We start from the raw sequence: 12473 nt of genomic DNA, 5'->3' as shown, positions 1-12473 counted from the left end.
CACTATTGTTATTATTGTGCCCTTACATTATTATTGTTATGTCGGCTCTAATTATATTATGACCCCTTAGACTCCTATATATAGAAAGGAGGTCTTGTCATTTGTATCATCGAAGAATTGTTCATTTGTGTAATGTAAAGGAGGTTTCCCCCTTGAAAAGGCTTATTTCTAAGGCGTTGATCTATCTTTTCTATCTTTTTGTGAGCTGGTTTCATAACATTTGGTATCAGAGCTTTAGATTCTAGGTTTTTTGCTGCTCCAAACAGGTCATCATGGAATTTTCGCTATAACTTTATTTTTGCGACGTTCCAGAAGCTAAAAATAAAAACCGTTTGAGAAAAAATCTCGCTGAACCTCAAGTCCAAATTTCAGAGCTTGTATCTCTATATTTTCTGAGATATGATTTGAGGAAGTTATAGTTTTTGCAAGCTCCAGAATTTCATCTAAAACAGGTCATCGTGGAATTTTCGCTATAACATTTTTGCTACAAAGTTTCAGAAGCTGAAACAAAAACCCATTTTAGAATAAATCGGTAAGAATCTCAGGTCTGAATTTCAGATCTTGTCTCACTATATTTTCATATATATGATCTGAGGAAGTTAGAGTTTTTGCAAACTCCCAAAATACATCTTAAACAGGTGACCTCGGGAAAATCGTCATAACTTTCTCTCTGAGCAAAAAATTGAAATTTCATAAGAAGTTATAGAAAGAGAACGGACTGTAGTTTTCTATGCATAGTTTTCAGATCCGAAGGTCGAAACAGTGACACGTGGCACATCATACAAGTTTTCTCTACTGAAACATTATATAATCAGGTCATATTAGGAGATTGGGCATAACTATTTCTTGGAGAATCAAATTCTGATCAGACTTGCAGAGTTAGAAAGAGGACTCAGAGGGCTATAGCAAGAGACAATTTTAGAACTTTGAGATCTAAAAGTATAGATTTACAGTCATTTCAAGCTCGAGCTCCTGAAATCAAGAAGAGGCAATATGAGGAAGTTTGATGGAAAGGATCCAGTAAATTGGATACTACAGATGGAGAAATATTTTGATCTACATGGTGTACCACTGTTACAAAAGGTATGCATTGCATCTTCATATTTAGAATCAGATCAATCTTTATGGTATAAAGGGCTTTGTTCTCGTAAACAACTTGTTACGTGGTCAATTTTCACGGAGGAAATGATAGCACATTATGAGGATACAAAGAGCAACACCTTCTTTAGAGCAACACCACAACAATTGGAAGAAAAAAGAGAAAAAGGGCTTTGTTACAAAGTGGAAAGAAAATTTATGGCAACAAGGAAGTCTACCCCTCACAACTATAAAGATGGAAGTGTTGTTTCTCCTAGCATTCCACAACCTACAAGGGTTACACCACAACAATTGGAAGAAAAAAGAGAAAAAGGGCTTTGTTATAATTGTGATAACGAATACATTAAAGGTCATAAGTGTGTTGAGAAGAAATTATTTTACATTGATTGTGGAGAGGTGGAAGAAAAGGATCAAGAAATGTCAAAAGAAGAGTATATACACCAGGAACCAACCCCAGAGAAAGAAGAAATTAATCCGACCATATCTTGTAAAGCATTGGAAAAAATTACCACTCCTAAAACTCTCAAGATAGAAGGACATATCAAGAAGAAAAAGGTTCAAGAAGTGAAAGATCACATTGAGAAAGAAGAAATGAATCCGACCATATCTTGTAATGCATTGGACAGAATTACCACTCCTCAAACTATCAATATAGAAGGACATATCAAGAAGAAAAATGTTCAAGAATTGAAAGATCACATCGAGTCTCAAGAAACCAATCCAACCATATCTTGTAATGCATTGGAAGAAATTACCACTCCTCAAACTATCAAGATAAAAGGACATATCAAGAAGAAAAAGGTAAGAGTGTTGATTGATTTGGGCAGTACCCATAATTTTATTGATTGTAAGATAGCCAAGGAATTGAATTGCTTCCTATATCTAGCACCGAAGTGTCAAGTGATGGTTGCAAGTGGAGGAACCATAAATTGCTCTGGAAAGTGCCATAATATCAAGCTATCCATGGGAGAATATGTATTGAATATCCCAATGCTTTCCATTCCAATGGGTGTGCTGATGTTTTACTAGGAGTCCAATGGCTACAATCTTTGGGTACGATAGCTTTTAATTTTCAAGAAATTTTCTTGAAATTTTTTTGGGAAGGAAAAGAAGTTGAATTGATGGGTATTGAAGGAAAACATGGAAATATAATCAACTCTAACAGCATGACAAAGCTTTTAAATAAAGGACAACGGGGTGTAATTGCACAATTATGTTCACTAGAGGATCCCACATCGTAATCATGTATTTCTCCAGATCTCCAAAACGTTTTGGACAACCATTCCAAGGTATTTGAGACTCCCAAAGGCCTCCCACCTATTCATGATCATGATCATGCTATTCATTTGATTTCACGAAGTGTTCCTCCAAACATCAGGCCTTACATATATCCATATGCCCAAAGGAGTGGGAACTCATTCAAAAGTTGCAGAAGGTCCCAGTTCAAACAGTATTGCGAGAACTTGACAAGGAAGGAAAAATCATATTGGAACCTGAAGCAGTCACAGAATCGAGAAATCGAAAGCTACGAAATAGATCAATTTCAGAGTATCTCATCAAGTGGAAGAACTTACCCACTGAAGATTCCACATGGGAGGACAAGAATTTATATAGAAGCATCAAGAACTACTCAAGCGTTGAGGACAACACTTTTTGAAGGAGAGGGGCATGTTAGGTCCCTATACTACTAGTGTAACCCCTTATTGTTACTAGTACAACCCCCTTATTATATTGTTGTGCCCATGTAGTCCCCATATTGTTATTATTGTGCCCCATAGAAGCCCATTATTGTTATTATTGTGCCCTTACATTATTATTGTTATGTCGGCTCTGATTATATTATGACCCCTTAGACTCCTATATATAGAAAGGAGGTCTTGTCATTTGTATCATCGAAGAATTGTTCATTTGTGTAATGTAAAGGAGGTTTCCCCCTCGAAGAGGCTTATTTCTAAGGCGTTGATCTATCTTTTCTATATTTTTGTGAGCTAGTTTCATATCAAAAACTACACCTTAATAATTCAACACACGTAGATTAATCCCACTTGGGCACCAGGGCCAAAAAAATATGTCTAGTTGATCTGAAAATCACCCTATGAGTGATATCAGTTAAAGATTTATTAAATAAAGATATTACAGACTCATGTGTTGGTGTGTGTCTATGTTATTTATTCAACGGATCGATCAGATTGCAAATACACAGACACTTGAAATGGAAAACAGGAGAGAAACACATTAAGCAAATACAAGAACACAACAATTAATAAGGAGTTCACCCTATCCTCCAGGGCTACATCTTCAGTCCAGCTCTCAGTGGTGGCCTTCTTTTATTGTGTCTTAAAGCAAAGAATTACAATGCAGGAGCTCAATGTGAGTCTCCTAAAATAGAATTTTCTTGGCAGGGTGGTTCTTGGATTCCCCAAGCCACTAGAGTGCACAGACTCTTTTCCTTACCAGCTCTTGACCTTTCTGGTATTTAATGGAAGGAGCTCAATTTGGTGCTCAGTCCTGATAGATCCTCTCAGGGATGGCTTGGATCTCTCAAGCTCTCTGGTGCTCGACGTTGCCTTTGGTTAGCTCAGCCCTCTGTCTTCTTTCTGCTTTTTGCTTCATTGTCTCTTCTTCGCTTTCTCTGTCTTCTTCCTTTTCTTCTCTCCATCTTCTGGGTTCGGTGTCTTCTGCTTTATCTGTTCATGGCTTTAAAACCATTCAAGCTCATGGTTGTTTGATTCCCCTTCCACCTCCGTTGGATATCCACCTGAAATTAAGGATTTTTATATTTTTTTAAGTGTTTTAATACATATACGCGGGTTGGGTATATGCCTACCGTGTATACATGTGTTTAACTCAGGGCAATGTCGCGTATAAGGGATAAAACATTGTTTTTTAAATTTTAGGACCAGGTCTGGAAGGAGGTGTTAGAGTCGGTCTAGTTATCCCTCCATCAGAGATCAAAGCTCTTTTGCATTTCAAGATTAGGTGTCCCACCAGTTTTGATCAATTGCATTTCGTTAGGCATGCCATAACTCTGATGGAGTGGGTTGTGTCATTTATTCCCCTCGTGCTTGGCACTGCTGGTTCAGGCCTGTTTATTTAAATAAAGTCTTCAAAGGTCATTAACCATCATGTTTTAAAATTTCGAGGTCTTAGGTCTAGGGTTGAGTCAATTTTGTCTTGAGAAGTCTTAAAAGACCAGCAAGCCAGAGGGATGTCCTTCATAGATCATCATTTCAATAATTCTCATCATTGTACAGCTAAATTTGGACTTTATTTTCAAAACTTTGTTTTTGAAAAACACAGGTCACCATCTCGTTTTTGTACAAAATTGTCAAGATTTCAAGTTCTCCAAATGTTGCAACGCAACCTTGGTCTCCTTTTCCAAAGCATATCAGAGCCATCCCTGCAAAAATTATCAGAAGAAATCATTATTTCAACTAATTTTTCTTAAAAAGGAAAGACCAGGGTTTTGCAGCACTATTTGAGATTCCTGTGGTTATTTGCGTTGATGGTGTGCTTCTTTCAGTACTTGTAAGTTTGTTTATGTCTATCATTTGCCTTCTCTCATCTTCTGCAATTAAACAAATGAAGTGTTAAGGTAGAATTCATAACTTGTATGCTCTGTCTTTAAGTTTGTTTAATCTTCTATGTTTTCTACTGTTTAAGGAGAATTCTTGTGACTTCCTTGCTCTCCTTAGCTCCTCACTGGTATGATCTATCCGCCTCATTTCCTTTAAAATCATCAAGATGATCGCCTACCTTGCCCCAAGTGGACCTCTGCAAAAACCGTGTCTCATCCCCGCACCCAAAATTGCCTTTCCCTTTGATTCACCAAAATTTCCAAAAATCAATTTCAAACTCCTTGTACTTCATGCCTAGCCTAAATTAGCTATCAATTCAGTCATCTCGAGCCACCTTGATTATATTTTCTGAGATTGACCCGGAGAGAGCCCTCTCCTGTCCTCGTAGGGCTAGCTACGAGGCTCAGCGTGGTTTGATGTTGCCTTGAGTTTTGTCTTCCTCAGCCTCAGGCAAATTCAAGCGCTAACAGGAGGGGTTGCCCTAGGCCATGAGTGCAGCATCACAAACCATAAGAGTGATATTTGGAGCTATAACAGATGCCCCATAATATATGAGGTCAGAAGGGGTACATGATGGCCGAAATGTATTATGCAAGTACATGGAAAGGAAATCTGTCAAATACTGAGGACTTCACCAGAATTCAGCCTGCTAAGCCACAAAAGGAGATCAGAAAGAAACACTGTCTGAGGTGGGCATACCCATGCTCAGAAAAAGTAAAGCATGTCCACATATCAAGTACAAGCGAATCCAATAAGTATACAAGTATAAATGACTGGAAAATACATAATGGATCATCTAATCATGATGAACAAGTACATGTCTGAATATCACATATAAGACTGTCAATGATGCTAAAAGATGCAATGGATCACTGATATCAAAGACTAATCCCAAAAGGTACCAACTAAACATGATGGAATAGGATGGTACTACACTGCAAACTTAGGTGCCAGCATATAGAATGTCGCCATGACTGACTGCAACATATAAGGTGGAGTGGTATCAACTAGCAGCAACAGGAGCAACTGTCAAGTGAACCAATGAATGCTGATACAACTTGAGGTCTTCACCGACCACCGTGGTACATTTCTACACCATGGGAATAAATGATCTGAATTCGACCATGTGAGAAATCGTTTGATTACCGGTCATTGATGTATACCGTTAAAAAATGTGAGACTACTCACCGATAATGATAATGAGCGTCAAGGTACCCAGTACAATATAAAAACTGTGAATAGATGAGCTGGAGTCGAACACCTATAAGAATCTATCGATCAAGATACAATGATGGTTTCCCACTATCGATAGCAAAGGATCTGCCACTAATGACTGCAAACCCCAAGGCACTACCAAATGGACTCTAGATCTTTGCCCCAGAGCAATGAGTCGACGTCGATAGGGAAAGATCTGCTAGAAGGAAACCATTAAGGCATCCTCCATCAATCTAGCGCGAGTGTAACCCGTAGGCCAATAATTTGGAAGGAATCGGACGAAAGAAATGTAGTAACCCATCCGAAGTACGTTTCCAGCGTACACAAGATGTGGCTAGCGCACGACAGAAACCCTCTGAACCAACCAATAATGAAAGCTGACACAGAGGCGAGGTATCCACCAATAGGGTCAAATGGAAACCAAGGTACTGCAAAAATCCCAATGTGTGATAATGTAAGTTGATGTCAAACACAAGGGAAACCACTCAGTCAAAGACCCATGATACTGATCGATGTTGAGTACAAGGTGACCTATCAGTAATGAAAATAGGGCCAGGGTGTAGCTCTAGGCCTATCCTCAGAGAAAGGTGTTGTCGTCGATAAGGACAAGACCCGCCAGCAAGAAGTCAATGTGGACCTTCACAAACCAGCACGAGTAAAGGACCAATATAACTGATGTGATGATAGACAAGATACTGAAAACCAGGGATTTCCGACTGAAAAATGAGTCAAGAGACACCGCAGAGAGGTCGACTCAGGCTAACTTCCCTTGAACAAAAGCACGACTCAATGTGACTATGTGGAAGCATATGATGACTCGGTATAAGTTCGCCATGCAGGAGACACGAACGAACCCTCCATATGATTGGAAGAGATAACCAATCGGGGGAGAACTGATTCAATAACAAGGTTAAGGCGTACCTAAGTCCAATTAAATCCCACCCAAATGGAGGAGACTTTGCTTTGAGTGCTTTGTTCAAGGGCGACACGACTGACTCTACCTGCCAACAATAAATGGAAATACTGTCCCATTCCCGCTCTTTTTGGAATATTTATTTTTTTATCTTTTCCTGTTAAGCTTGAAAAAGAATAAAATAATGTTATGGTACAGTGGAAAGAACGAGTGTCGGTGGAACAGATGATCTAGTTCCTGGGAATGGAACATTCCTATGCTCAATGCAGGGAGGTGAAAACTGGTCAGTGACACTCAAAGGTGTGTTCCTTCCACGGGTCAAGGTGTGTCAAGTTGCAGAATTCAAAGGTACGCAAGGTTGATTTTGCAGTCGTCATGGTCAAAAGTTGGCTTAAACACGAGTCCAAGTGAAGCCGGCTCTAGGCCAAAAGGTGCAAGTTGTCAACATGCAATGCAATAATATAACTCAACACAAAGGATCCTCTAGGGTATAAGGCTAGAACAAAGCGAAGAAGCTAAGAGGAATGTGTCTTCAACGCATAAGTCATGGCGGGACTATAGAGGACTCCCGAGCCTACTCAAAACAGAGCAGCATGGGCAACAAATGTCAGTGAGGTGCTAACTACGATGCCCATGTAAAGGATGGCTCTACCGTCGTGTCATGATTTAAAGAATCGGTGAGTGAAGATGGCTTACGAACAATAACACGATGGGATCGACCCTATGGCAGATGTATCAGCAAATGGAGGCTAGTATGCATAATGCAACAGAAAAATGGTGTCCCTAACCTATATGCCAGTGAGAAAACGATACCTGCCATGACGGGTCAGCAGTGGAACCGTCTCGAAACTGTCGAAAAACGTCCAAAATGCCCTGAAAAACAAACTATTCTGGACATTCCAAGCTCCCAAGTTAAAAGTCACATGAGGCCAAACAAAATAAAATTTTGGAAAAATTTTGCATTTTCAAAACTTATAAAAAGGATTTTGGACTCACCATTTTCACCATTTGAGTTTGAGAGAAATTAGTTGGAGCAAAAGGAGCAAACTTCCCGTACGCCGAAATCAACCGTTCAAATTCTTCAAAAACCTCCAGGTAACTCTTATACTTAGCTTTCAATTGATTGTGACTGATTTTAAGATTTTTAATTAATGTTTCATCGTTGAATTTTTTGCCAAAAATTTCACCGCAGCGTATACGCGGGTTGGTAATATGAAACCCACATACACGCAGGCCGTATACGCGACTATGTGCACAGGGACCCGCGTATACGACGCGAACAATTTTTAAACAAAAACTAACGGTTGCAAATCATTTTTTTCTCAGAATGCCGGTCACGTGGCGAGAAAGGGAGCATGCAGCGGTGGATAATGAAGTCATGAACGATCCTGAAGCTTTGGATGCCCTACGGGGATGCGGTTTTCTTAAATTCTTAAAACTGTCGAATATAAAAGAAAACACACGTCTGCTTGAGATGCTCATTGATTATTGGGACGTCGAGGAGGAAGCCTTTATGATTGACCAGATGCTGCTCAGGGTAGAAGTGGAGGATATCTATTTTATCACGGGCCTTTCCTGAAGAGGAGGGGTAGTACATTCCCAGGGCAGGACACAGAGCAATCTCACGATAGAGGACTACGTACAGATATATTGCCTGAGACATCCCAAGAAGGTTGGGAGCCAGATTTCCATCACACATGTGGCGAGTTTATCACTGAGGATATTCCTGTTCACCATAGCTCGAGTGAACTGATCGTCCTCTCTGCATCAGGCATCACGGCTAACCATAAGCGTGGCAGTTGACTGTCTCACTATTGTGTTCGACTGGTGTACTCCTCTTCTGGCCAACATGAAGAGCCAGCTCACTTCTATCAAGAGGGGGCAGACCAAAAACTTTGGATATGGGACTATCCTGTGTACTTTCTTTTTCGAGAAGATTCCCACACTCCGCCCCAAGGTAGCAGTTTCCATCAGCACCCAACGTGATCCTCGCATGGGCCGGTGGGCTGATCTGATGAAATGTCTGGGGGGTGGGGAGGTCCCAAGGACTACCTTTGATGATGACTTCTTCACCTGGTGGGATCAGCAGATCATCGTCGTAGATGACTACCCCTATGTTGGGCTGGATTTCCGAGGAGATCCTAATCTAGCATTACCACCAAACGCAGCATGGGGCGAGATTGGTAAGAATTTTTGATTTTATGATTTTTTTGGATTTTTCAATTATAATGATGCATTTTGAAAAATATTTTTGATGAGATTCAAATGACTGATATGATGATCATGTTCCAGACATTGGGCCGGTACGACCAGATGGGTATGCCGGACATGATTATGGGCATTTGAGTCCCAATTTTGTATATTTTTGGACAAACATATGTACACTCGAGACACTTTATGATATATATATATATATATATATATATATATATATATATATATATATATATATATATATATATATATATATATATATATATATACAGTTCTACTTTTTGATGCTTGATTTTATTGTGATGAATGATTGATGTGCCAGTCTAATGTTTGATTAGCGATAGAATCAGCTAACCAATTATGAGATCTTGGAATGTGCAAATAATTAATATAAGTAAATGATCTTTGCAACAACCTCACCCTTAAATACTGGTGATATAAACATGGATCCCTTACCCGATAAATGTTGTTTAATTGTGACACTATCAATTGAGAATCAAGATAAACTACCAACGAGTCGATCCCATGAGAGATTGCCTCAAATAATAAATTAATAACGGCAGTGTACTCAACCATATTGTTTGAAGCAGGACCGATGCATACGCCTCTTGATACCATCAACTGACCAGTTGGATAATAGAGTACCCAAGCTGCGGAAGCGAGATTCCGAGCATGCCGACTAGCACCATCGGCGAACCCAAAATAGAGAAAATCATCCATCAACACCTGCCACAGCAGACCAAAAAGTTTTGATATCAAAAACTCTCGATGATATATGCACAAATATACATAAAGTACAAAGAAGCCATTGCTTGGCCAAAACTAAGCAAAGTACTTCTTGAGGTAGAGCCTGTCAGGGGGCTCTGCCAACTTGCTCCTAGGGATGTTTATAGGTACTATGATCGAACCAATCAATATACTTCCTTCGGTGAATAACTGTGTTGGAGCTGAAGGGACCATACAAACATTGCTAGTCGGACTAGAGGACCTGGATTCAACTTCATGCGAAGGGGAATGAAAACATGACCAATGATGTAGATCGTCCAAAAGTTGATCTACAGCCGTCATTGCTTCGAATATTGCTTTGTCCGATGGAAAAACAATATCCGAGCAATCCGATGCAGAGGTTGAATCAAGGGTCCGAATATGAGCCACATCACCATCTATCTCTTTTCCAGAGGAAGTAGTAGAATGGTTATCTGCAGAGCTATCGATAGATTCACATCTAAGCTCTACTGCAGACATAAGAGATTCTATTCCACCCGCCTTGTCGTCATCTTATGTGGTCACAGATGAAGCTAAGGTTCCAGGATCCGAGGCATAAGGAGTTTGAACAAACTCTCTCTGTAAAGGATCCCTGGAGGATGAAATTGTATCTATTCCAGTTGTAGGAGGGGGAAGATTAAACGTACCCATCAATGAAGAGTACATCCCGACTCCTAGATTCTCAGTAGGTGGACGGGGGTTACCCACTAAAGGAACAGTAGAGTCAGAGCTTGCTTGAGGATCGACTGGACAATAATCCAATTGATCAACCTTAACGATTTTCCCCTCATAAGGAAAGCAAATGAAACGAAACAGAGTCGAAACAACGGCGTCCATTTCGTATACCCAGTTCCTTCCTAAGAGGAGATTATAGTCTAGGTTAGCATCAATGGCCTCTACTTCAATATTAACGACCTTCCCTCCAACACATATAGGAAAGGCCGGGATAATCCCGTACGGCCTATGAGAATGACCATCAAACGCTGTCAAGAGGGTAGGTGAAGGAACAACCGAAGGTGATCCAATAGCCTTCCAACATGACATCGACATGAAGCAAGTGGAAGCTCCTTCATCTATAATGGTACGAAAAATGTTAATTTTCCGATATGTAGACTTTATTTGGAAAGCCATATGATGAGGGAGTCGCTTTTTGACATTTAACATGTCAAAAGTGAGCACCAAAGAGTTAGTTGGATCAACTGCCCCAATCGCGGAAAGTAAAGCACTTCGCTGAGCCGGACACTACTGGAGAACCTCTAAAGCAGACATGGCGCACAGACTCTGAGCCAGATCCTCCACAATGGAGTAATTCTGGGCGGCCCTAGCATTAGGATTAATAGTCGCGCATTTAGCGGAACCTTTCGGTATTCATGGTATAGTCTTGACAGGGGGTCGCTCAATATGAAGGTCGGTACTTCTGGGACCAGTCTTTTCCTTGGAAGTTTCGGCTTCACCATAATCACGTGACCGAGTAGCCACATGGACGTTAGAACCCATCATGAAAACATTTGATGATTTTTTCTTTTCCTGGTTGCCCCCTGCGGAGGTTCCAGGGTTTGAACTCGCACCAACAAGAAGTTGTTGCCCTTGGGGAAATCTGTTGGTTAACACAGCTTGAGAACTATAAGTCCCTTGCTGCCCTAACAAGCACTGAGCGTCTTCAATCTTGGGGCAGAGATGAGTTAAATGGTCTCCACTGCACAACTTGCATGGAAACTTGACTTTCTTTCTAGACTCATTTCTACCACCACTAGCGTTATTGCTGGATTTATTTGCGTCAGCCTTCCCATCCTGATTCTTTTTCTTACCTCGTCCTTTCTTTTTCCCATTGGAATTTTGATTTCCTTTGGGGTTATCAGATTGGACAGCATTAATCGAAGACATTTGGGAAGCCGGAGGGTTAGACAATGTGACTTGGTTGTTAGAAGCAGTTTGTAAAGACAACTGCTGTAATTGGTTCAACAAGTTCACGGTAGTTGTGTCTACCGACCCAACGATACCATCTGCGTGGGGACCTAGCTTCAACTTAGCTATGTCAACCTTAAACCCAAAAGCATATGGCAAGTATTTTTGTAGGATCCCAGACTGAGAGTAGATCAATTGTAATTGTTGGGCCCTAAAAATGGCTTGCTCCTCAGAATAAACTCCAGACATGGAGACATCTTTGGAGATCTCGGGTTGTAAAGATTTCAAAAACCATTCAAGACGGTACTCCGGAGGGATTTCGGCTTTAATGAGCCTCTTTCTCCGTCTCCATTCCTGAATATGGTCAGAAATGTGAGTTGCCTTATCCTGACGAAAAGCGGCCAGAAGTTCAGTTCCGGCATCATAACAGACAGGCAACTGGAAATGATTTAAGAAAATATTGGCTAAGTCAGCGAAAGATGTAAAGCTGCCCCCTGGCAACTCTATATACCATTTGGCCACATTACCAGTCAAGGTGCGTTGAAAAAGTCTCAAACTAATCGAATCATCGATCAGGGAATTAGATGAGCACCACAAATGGAATGTGGTTACATGGTCGCCTAGGTCCTCATCACTCTTCCCTTCGAATTTTGGAATGTCCGAAGGGAGTTTGGTTGGGACTGGAGGCCAGGCCAGATTGTACTTGATTGGATCGTTTGTCAACTTAGTGAGATCTGGCAAGTTCAACGTTGCCAGAAACGGAAGCCTAGGAGGACCTTGGGGAT

Source organism: Pinus tabuliformis, chromosome 8, assembly GCF_031772625.1.
Source record: "Pinus tabuliformis cultivar Carrire ecotype Pingquan chromosome 8, CPIR1, whole genome shotgun sequence".
In the NCBI taxonomy this organism is placed as follows: domain Eukaryota; kingdom Viridiplantae; phylum Streptophyta; class Pinopsida; order Pinales; family Pinaceae; genus Pinus; species Pinus tabuliformis.
This window is presented reverse-complemented; position numbering follows the sequence as displayed.